Raw genomic sequence first — 19,026 nt, 5'->3', positions numbered from 1 at the left:
AAACATTCCTCTTTGGTAAAGCTTTTAGTTAGGAACTAGCTCATAGCTCATAGTTAAGATGCAATAGGCATAGACTGCCGGTGGGGGGGTCTGGCATGCTCAGTTGGAGAGAGGTTGGAGAGGGCGTTAAGAGAGAGATCATTTAGGTTAGAGAGGGACCGGAGAGGGTCCCATTCCTCTCTCAAACAGTCCCTCTATGTCTGCTTTTTCCCTTGTGTGTTTGCTCCTGTACTCCTTCTGGCTTTTGTCTTGCAGGTCCGTGGGATCCTTAGTGTGGAGTTACGGAGTCTCAACAACTCTGTCTCCACCCTCTCCTCTGCACACACCCAACACAGCATAACGCGGATGGCTGTTCATCATAGGAATGGGATCCACACAAGGTTCCTGCTGCTTAACAGAAGGTTTTCCTTGCCGCCATGATGAATTCATGTTGGGTGTGGGATACATATGTATGTGCATATACGTATATATGCATATGTGTGTATCCATAAAATGAAGAGTCCGTCCTTAAGACTGCTCTACTGTAAAGTGTCTTGAGATACCATTGGTTATGATTTGGCGCTATACAAATAAAAGATTGATTGATTGATTCATTAATCAATAGACACCTCTTGAACTTGCAAAAAATATAGTTAACTACTGGCAATACCTTTCACAGTTTTAATCCATCAGAATCATAAACTGGTTGTTGGGAATGGTTGTAATATAATTGTAGAGGTAACAAAGAAACATTAGAAAAGCTTATATTTTGGAAAATGGGTCAAACAAGGTGTTTGTTCTGCATAAATGATGTGTTTGTCTTCAAGAAGAGACAAGGGTGAATTGTTTTCTAATGGATCATTTCAGGATACACCAGTATCTCAGGTGTGGCAGAAACAGTTACAGACCTGTTTGACCAGTCTGCAGTCCAAAAAACACCAGTGCTAATGGAAGATTTAAGGTCAAATAGTTGTTCTTCACTGTGTAGGGATGCAAACTTGTTCTACAACATTTCATGATGTTTCAATCACTTGGAAATCTAAAGAGGAGAAAATGAATCTGTGACACATAGTGTTACAAATGCCTGAGGAAGTGTAAGCAGACAGCAGAGAATCATGGAAGAGATTTCTGTATTTGTCGAGACTTTGTCTGAGTTAGCAGCGAGAGCAGCTGTCTGATTGTTATTCATCACCGTAAACCCTAGAGGAAATGTGCAATTGTTTCCAAATTCATTCTGTAGCATGAAAAAAATGAGCCCCAAACCACCAAAGTCATAAAAATGATCATAAATCCCTGGGAGTCTATGACAACAGATGGTTTTGGTCCCTTCAGCTTCTTGATCTCCAAACATTGGGGTCAATCTTGCAATGACATGAATACGCAGATGACTCCAGACTGACCTCAAAACCTCCTATTGTTTTTTATGATGTATTTCAGAATGGGCAACTGGGGGCCCGGGGGCCACATGTAGCCCATGGACTAATTTGGCATGTCCCCAAAAAGTACAAAAAGACTTAAAAAAAACCACAAAATGACAGAAAGATGCACAAGATGAATACAAAAATACACAAAAACACTAAAAATGAGAGAAAAATATACTAATTAATACTGAAAATGCACAAAACGGCAACAAAACACGCAAAATTATTTTAAAATGTACTAAACGATACCAAAAACATAAACAACAACGAAAATACACAAAATCTCAACACAAACACACATGAGAGAAAAATATGTTAAATGACACACAAAAATTACTCTTAAAACATACATTACAGAAAAACAGACAAAAGGAAAACATTACATAAAACAACAACAAAAATATTCAAAACAACAACTAAAATTCACAAAATGATTCCAAAAAACATACAAAATTACAGGAAAATACACAAAATGACTACAAAAATAAACAAAAATTCATTTAAATACCATAAAACAATGACATAAAATGAGAGTAAAAACCCCCAAAATGACTCAAAAAACCATTGAAAATTACAAACAAATGCACAAAACAACTAGAAAAATAACCAAAAACAAAAGTAAACAATACAAAACAACAAGAATAATATAAAGTGAGAGAGAAATATGCAAAATGATTCCAAAAATTATTGAAAATTTCAGAAAAACACACAAATTGACTACAAAATAAACAATAACAGTGAAATATACAATACAACAACATATGAAGTGAGGGAAGATATACAAATAGACTCTTAACAACATATAAAATCACAGAAAATTCACAAAACGACTTGAAAAATAAACAAAAACTACAGTAGAATAAACAAAACAACACATGACATGAGAGAAAAAATATAAAAAAAATGACCCCAAAATCACACAAAAAAATAATAGACACGTTAATGCTCAGTTTGGGCATTATTCTAAATGCTGAACTGAATAATAATAACATGGCTATTGGAACAGACAAGCTCACTTTTTGTGTTTATCTGTTTTAGGTAATAACCTGCAAATATCACAAGGTGTCACTGTTGGATAATTACACAGGATACCAGTTTATTATAACTGAAAGCTCATAACTGTCTTATATTTGTAACATTTGATTTCCCTGTAAAATATTATGTTCTTTTTGGATACAAAATGTGATTTGTTTGAAAGTTGATACTAAACTTTGTCATTTTATAGGCCTGTAATAAACTCAACACATTGTAGACACTGTGTAATCTTCTCTATATTATTTATCCAGCATGCTGCATCTTAATTTTCACACATTCAGCCTGAGCTCCATTGTTGAACAGCGTTGGAAGTGGATGAGAATGGGGGGTGAAGTCAAAGACCATTAAGGCATGATGAGATGAATGAGACAGACATGCTCCATGACAAATTAAAACATCTCAGAAACATTAGGGACGGTTGGTGACTTTTAGTCTTGATGAAAATGTTGACTTCCAGGTTCAGAAGTGTGTCAAAGAATCATTGAAGTGTAAATATGCATACCATCATTTTTCACTCTTTACATAAGCTTTTTTAGTATTATATGTACATAAGATGTTGAAAACAGCCCACTTGACCATGTTTTTACTCTTTTAGTTTGATTTTTAAACTGTTTTGATGAGAAAAATAGGATAAATTCCAGTCTTTTGATAATAAGAAATAGGCAACTGTTAGCTTGACTGTTTTTATTTCACCCTCAACAACCAAAAATGAGAAACAATATATAGTTTTTATTGAAGTCAAATTGGTGTGTTTTTTATTCACCCCATATCCCCCCAAAATATTGCTTCAATCAAATAATAATTTCAGTTAAAATAAATTCAATTCAATTTAAAAAAAGCTTTTATTTATTGAAATTTTTTTTGGAATAAGCAACTTTTTTTAATGAAATAATAAAAACACAAATATACCTTCATACGCAAATTAGTTAAGCAACTTTTTTAAGTTTATGAAATAATAAAGAAACAAATATACTTGTATATTATTATTATTATTATTATTATTATTATTTAATAATAATAATAATAATAATATTTCATTTTTTACTAAATGTGTGCACTTTTAGTGAATCCTTATTTAATTAACAGTCTTTTGCTTAATTACACACGTTTTTCTTTCTTTCTTTCTTTCTTTCTTTCTTTCTTTCTTTCTTTCTTAAATGTTTATTATTGTAGTAATATTTCTTCAGCATCTACAACACAAGTAATTTCCCCCTGGAAAAAATAAAGTACTTCTGATTCTGATTGTGAAAACGCCCTACCTATAATATGGCTAAAATACAAAAAAGACGACTTGAATAAAGAAACATGTTTTATTTACAAAGTCAACAACCTTACTTTAATTAAAAAAAAAAAAAAAAAAAAAAAAAAAAAAAAGTAAAATTTAATCAAAGAAAAAACTGCTCAAATGGATATTTTTGGGTATCAAATAATACTTTCTTAGATTGAAAAGGTTTTTCCCCCCAATTGAGTGAAGTTTTTTTTTTTTAAATTAAAGTGAAGTTTGTGTTTTTTTTCAGTTGAAGCGACTTCTTAAATTCAATAATAAAACACAAATCTACCTTCATACTGAAAATGTCCTACCCGTAATAAGGCCCAGATAATAATTAAAAAAAAAAAAAACAATTTGAAAAAAAAAAAACAGAAAAACAGTTCACCTAAAATAAAAATTGTTTTAAATTAAATTTAAAAAAAAACATTTTTAATGCAATTTTTCTTGGGTGTCAAATATTTGCTTGCCTTCTAACACTTTTTATTCCTTTGATTTTTTTAATTGGAGTTTTTTTTTTAGATTGAAAATAATTTATCTTTTCTTACTGTAAAAATAAATACACAAATCCACCTTGGTACAGAAGTGCAGTCCACCCACTCCCATGCTAATAACTGTTACAATTTCCCATGTAGGACACATGGGGGCAGCACGAGAACATCCATAAACACAGCTGAAGGTTAGCGTTGAATTCATCCTGACTCTTTCCTCTCATTTAGCCTCTACTGTGGATATTCCCAGCAGTAAATGAAAGTTTGGCACATTTATTCACTCCAAAAATCACAGTTTATATGTGCGTCATATCTTCTTCCAAAGAGCATCAGGATGACATGAGCCTGAATAGAAAGCCTGAATCACACCTTCCTAATGTATAATCCATGAGTTTTTATTTTTTTCTTCTTCTTTTCTTCCAGGGACTGTGAGAAGCCTCTTTGAAGAGCTTTGTGGTATTATTATACGGTGGTTTGAGGAGTAATAATGTTGATGACTTGCATGAGCTGTAATTAGTGGATGTGGAGGTGGGAGGGCACAGGCTTGAAGTTTCACTAAAGCCAAGCTTTGATGTTTCAATGTGAAGTGAAGAAGCTTTTCCACAAGAAGAACACTCTCCTCAAGTCCCAAACAATGACCAGTACATTCTCTAATGATCCTCACTGACAAATGATCTTATTCAAAAAACACAAACACATTTAATGTTACATTTGAACTCTTTAGTAGTTACATAAGGAAAGCCTTTGATATCAACCAAAGTTAAGCTCTATTAACATTTGGAGTACAGTACATCATCTCTCAATAAAAGCAAGGAATCTGTGTGTGTGTGTGTGTGTGTGTGTGTGTGTGTGTGTTCCTCAAATATCCCTACGGATCAGGATCAGACTGACCTGAGAGTTTCAACATGGCTGCTGCTTGGTTCAAGGGTGTGCAACGTTGGATTTGTTTGGACGCCCCACGCCCCACCTTCTAAGTCGATGGACTCAGTGATGACATCATCAGTTCTAGCTCTACAGTGATGATGTCATCAGTTAGAACATTAGAACATTGGATCATTGGTCATAGCTCTATAGTGATTATGTCATCAGTCCTACCTCCACAGTGATGACATCCTCAGTTCTAGCTCTACAGTGATGATGTCATCAGTTAGAACATTAGAACATTGGATCATTGGTCATAGCTCTATAGTGATTATGTCATCAGTCCTACCTCTACAGTGATGACATCCTCAGTTCTAGCTCTTCAGTGATGATGTCATCAGTTAGAACATTGGTTCATTGGTCCTTAGCTCTACAGTGATGATGTCATCAGTCCTACCTCTAAAGTGATAACATCCCACCTTCAAACAACCTCCTTTGGCCATCCATGAAAAAGTTACTGACCCTCCCACTTATATATACTTCCTACGGGGACTGCACTAGTGTATTCAATTTTGGTAGTGCAGGAGTATACTTTACTAGTGAAGCAAAAAGTGTCAATAGCACTACTACTGCTAAGCCATAATAAGGGGGTGGAGAAAAGCTAATTTGGGCTTGTTATTGGCTTTTTAAAACATTGCAACCAATCAGAGAGCTGGATTTCATTACGTCCCTTCTGCTTCATTTGAATAAGGTCTACTAGTACTACTAGTGACATTTAGTACTAGTACTGTAATAGTAGTACTGGTAAACAAAACTTTAGTTTAATTTGTGAAGGTTTTTTGCACACTAGCATGTGAGTAGACCTTGTCATGAACACAAAAACCAGTAGTTCTAGTAGAACAAGTTCTGATGCACTATGGCCAGGCCCGAGGAACAGAAACGCACGTACCGTGTTCCGGAGAATTCAGTGAAATAACTCGTTCCACTGAGTAATACAAATTAAATTGTGCGTTGGAAAATTGTGATCTATGCTAAATTATAGATATATGTTCCTATAAATTTGGAAATTACCGGAAATCGGGGATGGGCCCCTGTGCCCCATTTCAAAAAAGGGCTCTGAGCGTCTCATCATATTCATGCCAAACTGCATACCTATCTAATGAGAAGTAACTGAGGAATGGTCATTTGAAGAATGGGTCCCCTTGCTGCCTCCTTGACACGTTCGGGGTAATGAGCCCCATTTATAATTTGGTATGTGCCAATGATTCGGTACCACCAACCGTCGTAATATTTGACTCGCAAATAAATGACAAATTGACTTTCATTTTTTTTTCTTTTGGGGCCCCTTGGGGCTCCCCTGGGCACCAAATCAAAAATCAGGCTCCGAGCTTTGATGCGTACACATCCATAGATTATACAGTAGCTACCAAATTTCAGCCCGATCCATTTCCGAATAACAGAAGAGTAGTGATTTTAACTAGTGTACACAACAACAAGAAGAAAAAGAAGAAGAACAAGAAGAAGAAGAACAAAGTGAGTGGTGTTTTGAGTCCGGTAGCCGGGCATAAAAATAGAAAAAATTCACAAATGAAAATTCAAAGCTTTTACTAATACTACTAGTAATAACCCAAAATTGTGTACTTCACCTTTACTAGTCAAACAACTTTTTTGTTTACTCGTACTAATAGACTTTAGACAAAATCTTTGAAAAAGTATAATGTGAAGTAGCACATTTTACTGAAATATTGCAACTCATAATCCTGGTTTTTACAATTGTGTATTGTGAATTTATTCCACAAAAAGTTAATACCACTGTTTCCATATGACTAGTAAATCTTTACTAGTACTACCAGTAGAATAAAAACAGTATACTAGTACTGCTAGTAAGAGTTTGAGTGTACTGTTATTAGTACTAGTAAAGAAAAAAGTTGCTTGGCTAGTAAAGGTTAAGTGTGTACTTTACTGGGTTACTAGTAGTACTAGTAAAGCTTTTTTTATTTTGAGCTTTGAGTTGACTAGAACTAGTAGTTTTTGTGTTATTAATGAGGTCTACTCACATGCTATGCTAGTGTGTGAAAACCTTTGTTTACTAGTACTACTGTCAGTACTTGTACTACATCTTACTAGTAGTATTTGTGCAAATGAAGTAGGAGTGATTATAATCAAATTCATCTCTCTGATTGGTTGGAATTGAATTAGCTTTTCCCTGCCCCCTTATTAGTACATTCAATTCAACTTTATTTATGTAGCGCAAATTACAACAGAAGTAGTAGTAATAGTGACACGTTTTACTTTACTAGTAAAGTGTACTCCCTCACTAGTAAAGTTAAAGTGAATACATGATGTACTCAAAATGTTAGTACTTGTACAATTTAACTATCGTTGATACTGATATCCCATTTATGCTCAAAGGCTTTCCTTACTAGTAGTACTAGTAGACCCAAATGTAAATTGGTGGGAATAATGTATCTGATTGGATGTAATATTTTCAAAAGCCAATGAAAAGTCTGAATTTGCTTTTCTAGTAGCACTAGTGACACTTTTTACTTCACTAGCAAAGTGTACTACTGCATTATTAAAGCAAAATTGAGTACATGTACTTCATATTTGAGTATGAGTAGAGATTATCACTGATAACTCATTTTATGTTCAAACAGCATTAAATAATGACAAACAACCATATTTCAAAGTCATGATTTCCGGTCTTTAAATACTGTAAATGAAGGGCATTCCTTTGGTGTGTGACTTTATTAAAACAAGCACAGGGAGGATAATCCTGGTTTGTTTGGGCTCAGTACAGCAGCTGTACTGTGGGATTGTTATGTTTTTAGTCGTGCCATCTTTGGCCCACTTTGTGATGTTTTGTCATCCACCAGCTCTTTGTCCTCTGTTCTATGGTTTCAACACCGTCCTGTCCTTGGTTTTCCTGTGTGACCTGGACTGAAGCGTCCTTGGCACTCATTGCATGTGGAGGTGTGTCTGTGTGTGTGTTTTGGCTGCTCAGCTTCTGCAGAGTCAGACAAACACAGTCAGTGTCCACCTGCACATGTGTGTGTGAGGCACAAGAGTTGTATAGAGTACTGATATATCCTGCTCAAGTACAAGTACTGTTACTAGATTTTAACTGTACTCAAGTACAAGTACAAGTAAGTCATACATAAATACTCTAGTCCAAGTAAAAAGTAGCTCAATTAAATAATACTGAAAGTAAAAGTTACTAGTTACAAAATTACACAAAAGGACAACAAAAACCCAAGAAAAGACTGCAAATATACAAAATAACAGTAAAAGACAATGAAAACACATGAAAGGACAACATAAATACACAAAAACATTACAAATACACAACAATAACTTAATTATAAACCAAACAACAATACAATTAAACAATAATGACTCCAAAAACACACAAAACATGCATAAGTACAACTATAAAAGAGTAAAAGAGAATAAAAACACACATGAAAACAACATGAGTACACAAAAAGATTACAAATGCACAAAAATAACTAAAATGTAAACAAAACAACAATAAAACTAGAAAAACACACGGAGAGCGCAGACCTCTGCCAAGCACCTCAAGCTCAGCTAACACGCTCCGGTCAAGGTGACATGATAAACTCAGGATTACCCCGACTACATGTCAACATGGAGCTGTTACCATGACTACCTGTCAACATTGAGCTGTTGACTCTGAGAGACCTATGACATCATCAACAAGAAATGAATGGAATATTCATATATATCTATTTATATCTACAGTTTATGTTTTATTTTGGTAGCCAGAACATCACCAAAATGTAATCACCTGTTGTTTGTCCAGAGGAGACCTGGCGTTCCAGGCTGTAGCTCCCAGACTCTGGAATAACCTGCACCAGTCTCTCAGGGAGCTCAACTGTGTGGACACTATGAAGACTACACTTTACAGAAAAGCTTTTAGTTAACTGGATTTTAATTTTTATTTATCTTTTAATGTTGCTGTTCTTATGATGTTTATGCACTCTTGTTTTATTATTCTATTGTGTTGCACTTGTACTTTTACCGCAACTCTGTACAGCACTTTGTGATTTTATCTGCAAAAATAAACTTACTTACTTACTTACTTACTTCACCCCTCATGTTTATTTTTGGTAATAAATCATGGTACGGTTCCCTTGCATACAGTAAACATCGCATGTATAAACCTCTAAAACCTGTTTTGGCACCTGGCATTATTTATAATCTGATTGGTCGACTATGATTTGATTGTTGACTTTCATTTTTTGTAGTTTCATAATGTCCGTTGATCATTTTATAACAAAAAATTATAATTTACTCATTAATGGTTGGGTGTAGAAAGTAACATATTACTATACTTAAGTACAAGTAAAATTACAGATTTAGAAATATGCTCAAAAAAGTACATGTACCCATAAAAGCAACTCAATTACAGTAACTTGAGTACTTGTTTTTTTTTAAGGTTGTAACGTGAGTACTTGTAATCTGTTCATCTGTGAGTCAGGGGAGGAACATGCATGCGTCACCACAGGAGTTGTATTGGAGTGTATCTGCGTTGCACAGACGCACAGAACCAGCTCTGAAACCCTGAGAACACACATAGTCCAGGTCAGGAAGCAGGGTTAGCAGGCAGGCTTCAGGATATCCCATCATCATCATCACATCAGGGCGGTAGCAGCTCCGCCCTCTTCCTCCATCCATTCCCAGCAGCCCACACTCAGGGAAAGGTCAGGGATCACACACAGGCTCCGCCCCCTTCTGTCATTATCCCTCCATCACCTGCCGTCCTCTTTGTGCTGACAACACAAGTCACAGCTTCACCCCTTTGTGGACTTCACCTTCACCTTCTTCTTCTTCTTCTTCTTCTTCTTCTTCTTCTTCTTCTTCTTCTTCTTCTTCTTCTTCTTCTTCTTCTTCTCTTAAATAAGCCTTTTTGCTCTTTTGATTGCATTCCTTTCCATGTCCCACTATCCCTATGTTTTTCAACTTTGGGTCGTGAACCCATGTGGGATCACCTGAAATGTCTAGTAATTGATAAACTATATATATATGGCAAGTAGTTTAGTAAATTAAATATAGATATATGAAAGTTGGAATATATATATATGAGAAAAATTGAAATATATATATAAAAATCTGAATATATATATATATATATGGAAGTTTGAATATACTGTATATCAGAAACGTTTAATATGAAAGTTTGAATATATATAAGAAAGTCTGTATATATATATACACACACACACACATATATATATATATATATATATATATATATACATATATGTGTGTGTGTGTGTGTGTGTTATTTAATTGTTATTCTTTACCATGGACAATTTCAAACAAAAGTATTGTATACTTTCACTATTTCAAATATAACTAATCCTGACTCTGTATTTGTAACACACTATAATAAAATACATTTGTGATATAAAAATGGGGTCACAACAGTTGGGAAGCACTGCACTGAGTATGCAGACATCCCTCTTGCTAGGATTGTTTTTTTCCTTGACAGCTGATCTCTATTTTGGCACAGAGACGATACACACCCTCAGTCAGACAGAGTTTCAACTGAAATAAAAAATGAAAGAAGAATTTCAGCTTTTTTATTGTTGCAAGAGAGACATTAATGAGCAGATGTGTACTGAGAGCTCAACAATTTGTAAAGTGTGCAAAAAGAACAGTGGAAATCTAGGGCAAGCGTAATGCAATATGGATGTTAAGTAAGCAAGAATATTTTAGGACATGCAACAATGCTCTGTAATAGAATAATAATGCTTTGGTAATTGGCTGGAATGACTGAACAGAGGTGAAATTTTGATGAGTTTTTATACTCACGCAAATCAAAGTGAAATCTTCCTCTTCCTTGAAATGTATTTATATTATATTTCAGACTTTAATCACAGTGGGAGGCACATAAATATGATTGTTTAATCTGAGGGTCACATAATCAACATTAATGTTAGCATTTAGAATAATGACCAATCTAAGCATTAGTTCACACAATGGTTTTAGTTTTACGAGTCTATTTTTTTCTCTCATTTGTGTGTTTTTGTTTTGTTTGTTCTTGGTTTTATTTTATGTAATTTTGTTGCTCTTTGTGTTTTTGTTGTTGTTTGGTATATTTTCTTAATCATTTTTGTGTATTGTTGTTGTTGTTTTGTGTCTTTTTTCCTTTTGTTTGTTATTATTGTCTTTTTTTGTATTGTATGTAATTTGTATGCATTTTGTATATAATTTTGTGTGGTTTTTTTTGTTGCTATTTGTTGTGTTATTAGATATATTTGTGCGTTGTTGTTGGAATTTTGTATATTTTCTCTCATTTTGTGTTTTTGTTATCATTTTGGGTGTTTTTGGAGTCATGTGTATTTTTTATTAGTTGGTATATTTTACCCTTACTTTGTATATTTTTGTTTCTGTTTTGTAAATTAATAATTTCTTCACATTTAGTCGTCTTGTGTGTTTATGGTGTCATTTTAAGTGGGATTGGTTGTGGTCCTTTTGTGTATTTTGCTGTAAGTTTGTTTGTTTTTTTAAGTAATTTTGTGTGTTTTTGCTCCTTTTTTGTGTGTGTTCCTGTCATTTCATGTCTATTGGGAGTCAATTAGTGTGTTTATGTGTGTTACAGAAATCCTAAGTAATGTATTCCACTCCACAGAACAGTTTACATGAGTTCACTAAGTTCACTAAGTTATTAAAAAAACAAAACAATCCTATATAGTTTATTTCTCCTTGTCTTAAGCGAAGTGTAAATTAGTGATTCCCAGTGTGTTGGAGTTGTGTTTGCTTGACTGTGTTTCTGTGTTTTGTCTCCCATTGAGCCCTAGCCTCTTTATTATCGGATACGTTGGCGTCTTTGTTTATCTGGCTGCTTCCTGCTGTCTGAAGAGATGTGAAGTGAATTTATTTAATGGAGGGCTAAGAATATTTTTTTTACATTTAAACAACAACAGCGATCACACAGCAGACACTAAGATAACTCCACGCTCAGATAACATCCAACTGGTAGAATAGAAAAAAGAAACGGATCGTGAATACGGAAGCAGATTAGAGCCAGTTATGATGGAGAAAATACATTTGGCCAAATCAAGAATAAAGTCAAAATATCAAGATTAAAGTTGAAATTTTGAGAATAAAGTTGGAATGTAATGTCGATATTAAAGTAAAAAAAGATGACATTTAAGTCAAAATTTTGAAAATAAACTCAAAACCGTGATAAAGTCGAAGGTTTGCTATTAAAGTCACATCTACGGAAGCTGACTAGGGCCAATTCACCATATGACAACAGTCTCCATTAGAACTGTTTCTGTAGCTCCTCAATAGCCACAGACGGACTGAAAATGCTTCACCTCTTCTAAACTTGACTGGTTTTTTCCTTCTGAACAGATTAGGTTTTTGTAAATATCTCTTCAAAGTCGTGATTATGAGCTAAAAAAGAAAGAACCTCTTTGCTATTAAACCCAACTTCGAAATATGCTTTAAAGCAGGCATCACCAACTTTTCTGAAACTGTGAGCTACTTCATAGGTACTGCATAGGGCTACCAGTGAGAGGAGCACTTCTTAATTTCTGCATTTTCATGGTTTCAATTCAATTAGAGGGTAAAATAATAAGGATAGCAGTAACTTAAAAAGGTAGGAAATGTTGAGGTATGAACATGAAACACTTTATTTCTCTTTATTTATGCAATTGTTTCATTTTCATTACATTTTATGGAAAATCCACCTAACATTTTTATAAATATATCTTATATGTTATGTTATATTATATTATATTTAACAAACCAATGACCATACACCAGATATGCAACATTTAAAAATATTTGTCACAATGTTTCATTGAAACTAAACACTTAAAGATGGTTAATTTAATACACTTTATCAGCGGTATTTAATTTTACAAAGTAATAACTACATGTCTCATTTGTGAGTTGGAATCCTGGAAAGTAAATCAGTTTTCAGATGGAGCTCATTGGTGACTAGAGCTCCTGAGGGCCCCTCACATGGTCCATGTGGGCTACCTGGGGCCCATGGACACCCTGTTGGTGACCCCTGCTTTCACGCATTCATCGATACATGGCATTTCGTGGACAACCACGATCTGCTGTTTGTTGTCATATGGTTAACTGTCCCTCATCAGCTTCCGTAGATTTGACTGTATTAGCAAACCTTTGACTTTAATCACAACATTGTATTTTGAGTTCATTTTCAAAACATTGACTTTAATCTCGTCTTCTCGACTTTAATCTCAACATTATATTTCAACTTCATTCTCCAAATTTAAATTTTAATCTTGACATTTTGACTTCATTCTTGACATCTTGATTTGCCCAAAATTACTTTCTTCATCAAAATTGGCCCTAATCCTCTTCCATAGTTATAACCATGAGTAGAATATGAATGAGCAGTGTTTGGGTACAATATTAAATGTAGGATATTATCTATTCATACGCTGGCTCTATCAGGGATTCCCTCATGTCTCTCTTGTAAACGGCCTTTGTTTTCCACCAACATCCAATTATTTGTCAGTAGAAAAGGAAAATGAATAAATGAATGGTGCCGTGCAGCCACTGGTGGTCACAGCAGGTTGTTGAGTTATAGCTGTTGAATACACCTGAAATTGCAGCAGTTTGGTCATTATCCTCAATGAGATCTATAGTCATTATCCCCCATGTCTGATTTATGCCACTCCAGTCGACCCTCACCCACGGTGACCTACATTCACTTTCATCTCACCCATCAATCATTGAGCAGTTTAAAGCTCGTTCCTTTTTGATGATGAGCTGGATCTCAATGACAATTATTCTCCAATGAAAATGCCTCTAAAGGATGTACCCAAATGTGTTTTTTTACTTCTTTCTCTGCTGGGGATAAAATGGCATCAAACTAGTACATCAAAAGATAATAAACCCAAAAAAAGACTGTTTTTCTCAATCACCCTCGAGGGAAGGCATTAGCCAGCTGTGATCTGCAGTACATTAGAGAATATTGCTTTATATTCATCTTGTTTTTATTTTTTCCTAGAGAGAGAAAACACCTACTTCAGGTTATTCATCTTTCTTATGTCTCATCATAACAGATCACAAAGAATAACACTGTATCAGGATAAAACATGAAAAAATAAATGTCAATATAATACAAGAGCATAAAAAGTGAAGATAAAACAGAAGATGGCATTAGGATGGAAACACTGAAACATAGATGAGCACTATGGGTGTGTAATGACTTATTCAGCAGGGACCTTGTGTACATGCCATTAAATCAGCCTCCATAGTCTATGTGAGGACCAAGATGGGGAAAAGCATGGAGAGACTGGAGTGAACCAAAGGTCTTGATCTACTGTACATGGGAAGAAGATGGAAATAACAAGATGTAATGTCTCCCAAAACAGCCTCTATGAAAAATTCCAAGCTGGTTTCCGTCCCCTCCACAGCCCTGAAACTCCACTCCTCACCAATGACCTCCTCATGGCACCGGTGTAATCTCCATCCTCATCCTCCTTGATCTGAGTTCGACGTTCGACACCATTTCTCACCACATCCTCATCAATAGACTCTCCTTCATTTGCTCTCAATCAAACCCCCTCCTCTGGTTCCACTCCTACCTCTCAGGCTGCACTCAGTTCATCCAACTCAAAACCTTCACTTCCCAGCCCTCCCCCGTCACTTCTGGTGTTCCCCAGGGCTCCGTCCTGGGCCCCCTTCTCTCTATCATCTATCTCCTTCCACTTGGCAATATCTTCAGAAAATTCGGCATTCATTTTCTATGCTTTGCTCTATGTGTCACAGCTCTATCTGTCCAGTAAACCTGACTCCACTCACCCCCCTCCCTTACCCACTGTCTTTAAGAAATTAAAAACTGATTCACCTACAACTTTCTCAAAGTCAATTCCAATAAGACAAAATAATAATAATGTATAATGTATTGGACTGTTTTTATTATTCTGTTGTTGTTGTAAAGTGTCATTATTATTATTACTATTTCTTGTAACATATGAAACTTATGTGTAGCTCAGTGGTGTCAAAACGGGCAAGAACCGGACCGCTAGGTGAATTTGTAATAAAATGAACTAGAATGTCTATATTTTACCATTAGGGGCTGCATTGTAAGAGCTGCTGGTACAATAATCTTTTACGTAAATGTTATATTTAATGACAGGGGAAGGTGGTCTTTCCATTATATAAATAAATATATATATATATTTGATTATATCAAAAGTAGTTAACAAATTTGGACAAAATTTGAGACCTTATGCTATGAAAGATTCCATTAGGTCATGGAGGGGATACGGATCAATTTACAGATTTTGGATTATTTTGAAAAATCCTAAAATTCCATATCTCGCATAATTGGTGGAATTTTAAAAAGTTATATCTCGGTTAGTAATTGACCGATCTTTATGAGATTTGACTCAGTTATGTCAGATTGGTTTCTCAGTTAGCTCACCAAATTTCATCAGGATTGGATCCAGAAATTAAAATAAAATGGGGGGTCCATACATTTGGACCTATTAATGCATCTTTCTTGTTTTGATAAATAAATGAAGAAAAAATTCTCTTTGGTCTGAGGTAAAATGCTACGCTGATGCTACACAAATACTGTATGTTGCTTTCTTGTGCACAGAGGTAAAAAACTAAGCTCTTCTTTTCTTTTATGTTTTTTTATAACAGTGTTGCTAACCTATTGATTGAAGCCTGATAGATTAGAGAAGACGGTCTTCCATCTGAGGGTCATCAGACGGAAGCCATGACCACTGTACTGACCCCTGGCTACAAAGAAGTTTTCTGCATAAATAAGTAACAATAACATTATCGTCTTATATTCTCATCTTCTTCCAAGTTAATCTAAGACAAACAGAGCCACTAACTCTCTCCGTCTGAGGCTGTTTTAACTAATCATACTCTGACATTTGACATTTGGATAAGAAGTGACATGTAGCCAGAGAGAGAGAAGAAGTGGCTACAGATGAACTGATTAACAAGTTCAAGGAAAAACACATTTGCTCACTTTTCCACTGACTCGCACCAAAAAATACACAGAAATAATCAGCTTCATCCACAGAAGACTGAATCTCCAGGGGAATTAGTCAACTAACGTTAATTAGTGAGGATGCAGAAGACATTAACATCTGCGTTAACTACACCTACACCGTTTGTCTGATTTTGACAAATAAGATATCAAAAATTTCAGAATATTCCAGAGGTTTATTCTTGCACTTTTGTAATTTGGAACATTTGAACTTTAAGCCTTTTTCCCCCTCCATATTTGAAGTTCAGCTGTTCAGCCATTCTTCATCCTATGTCAAGCATTCAACTTTAAAATGTCCAGCTATCTGTTCACTTTCAGCTAATACCTTCATCTGTTCTCCATCTTTAACCGTTTTTGACTTACAGCCCTTCAACTGCAGTGACTTTTCAACTTCGATCCTATTTTTAGAGTGGAGAGCTCAATACAACACCACATCTTGAGGCATAGGATAAGCGATTTCTGAAATATCAAGCCTGAAGTGGACCTAATACCACACATCTGCAGGCTCTTTATGCGTTGGAGAATTGTCAGGCTTCTCCTTAAAATCTTAAAACGTTCATGTTTTTTTTTTTTTTCTCTCGTCCTCCTGGTAACACTTTTGGTCCTAGAAACATGAAATTTCACTCATTTGTATTCCCAAGCCTGATGATTCTCCCCATGATTTGCGTGGGCTTCCTCCAGCTAAAAAATCAGTCGGTGTGAGGGGTGGTCCCTGTGTGGGATGGATGATCAATAAGACAGAATTTACAATGGAGAACGGAACAAACTTTCGAGCAGCAATTTCAACTTTTAACTTTTTTCCAAGCGAATTTTTTTTAAATTTATCGATGAAATGAGGTGATAAATTTCAACCTATTGTAGTCAATGCTAGGGCAGCTAATGACAGTAATAATGTGCTAAATCTCAGCCTGGTCACTTATTGCTGTCGTATGATGACATCGTTCTACCTCCAGCATTGGACACAAACACAACTCAGCTGACCTTAGTGCAGGTTGTGTTTGTTACTGTGGCACAAAAATCAGCTGATTCAACAAGTGTTGGATGGAAATGAGGTCAGGCTCGTTCCACCCGCTCCTCTCTTTACTTCTGAGAGAGCACTTGTTGGAAAATATAAGGTTTAGTTACAGATTATTGTTGTCATCTAGACTTCATTCTCCTGTAATGAATATATAAACACAATACACTAATTCACACTAACATATCATAAATACAGTACATATTATAATGTCTTATTATGATATTTTTTCAGACAACGTAGACTATAAATCATGACCCCATTTTCCACTAAAGTTGCTTCATTTTCAGCTTCCGTCAACAACAATTCACTCAGCCCCAGCCTCTCTGTCAGACTTCAGCTGCATGATGTCCATTTGTGAGGTAGATGAGGCACACACACACACACACACACACTCACACACACGCACGCACACACACACGTGCACACACACACGTACACACACACACACACACACACACACACACACACACACACACACACACACACACACACACACACACACACACACACACACACACACACACACACACACACACACACACACACACACACACACACACACAGACTGAGACACTCCAACTCTACGTCTCATTTGAGATTCTAAAGACCATGCTTTCTATCTGTCACTCCTAGTTACAGACCTATCATGCAGAAATGCTGACTTATTCATGGCTTTCATACAAACCTGTACCACAGAGGAAAATGAAGCTGGCTGGTGGGGGCCCAGCAGGATGGTGTGTGTGTGTCTTTGTGCTTGTCTGTCTGTCTGTCTGTCTGTCTGTCTGTGTGCGGAAAAGTGGGCATGCATGTGCGTTCACGTGTAAATGTGTGCGTATCTGACTTTTTTTTTTTACGATGTGATTTTTTTTGTCGTTGGGTTGAGTAAAGACAAGTAAAAGAGTTGGTCAAGCTTAACAGAAACCTGCGTTACAGTTAGTTATTGTAACGTTGCTAGGAAACATGAAGACTTTAGGTGTTACTTATTTCACCTCATTTAGCCACAATTTACAACATTTTACCATGACATCATAATAATGAGGAACACAATCAACCATTAACTTGTTATGACTGGAGTAAAACTAATAAACTCTTTATAAAGGCACCAGTTAATGGATGAGATATTGTAAATGAGCATCTATTAAATTGATTGGGTCTCAACAGCTCAAAAACACAATAATAAATAATAAACAATACACTTTATGTACATTATTTCAGAATCAGAATCAGAATCAGAATCAACTTTATTGGCCTGGGGTGAATGAATACACACGAGGAATTTCTTTTGGTGACCTGTGCTCTCTCAGGTAGTATAACATTAAATAATAACAATCAACTAGAATAAAGAAAAATAAATAAAATAGAGAAAAATAAAGAAGTATAAACATAAATATAAGAGTAGTTAGACTAATATGTGCAAACTAAATAAAAATAACAAGATAATAATAATAATAATAATAATAATAATAATAATAATAATAATAATAATAATGAAATAAAATAAGAATACAATAATAATAATAATAAGATAATAGTGCAGTAGTGCATTGATGAGTAGTGCAAATAGGTGAACATTTAAATGAAAAAATTATGTCCATGAACATTCACAGTGACAGGTTTATTATTATTTATTTTCTTTGTGTATTTTTGTAGTTTTGTATATATATTTTTAAGTCATTTTATGTTTTCTGAATTTTTAAAAAAAAAATTCTGTTGTTTTGTGTTATTTGTTATCATTGTGCATGTTTTTTTTTTGTTATTTTTGTAGATGTGTGTGTTTTTGGATTTTTTTTTCTGTTATTTTATGTACTTTTCTATAGTTGTACATTTAAAAGTCATTTAATGGTTTTTGTAGCTATTTAGTATTTTTTCTGTCATTTTGTGTATTTTGTTATTGTTATGCATATTTAAAGTAATTTTTGTATATTTTC

The sequence above is a fragment of the Gouania willdenowi genome, chromosome 9 (assembly GCF_900634775.1).
Source record: "Gouania willdenowi chromosome 9, fGouWil2.1, whole genome shotgun sequence".
Taxonomy (NCBI): domain Eukaryota; kingdom Metazoa; phylum Chordata; class Actinopteri; order Blenniiformes; family Gobiesocidae; genus Gouania; species Gouania willdenowi.
Note: the sequence above shows the minus strand (reverse complement) of the source record.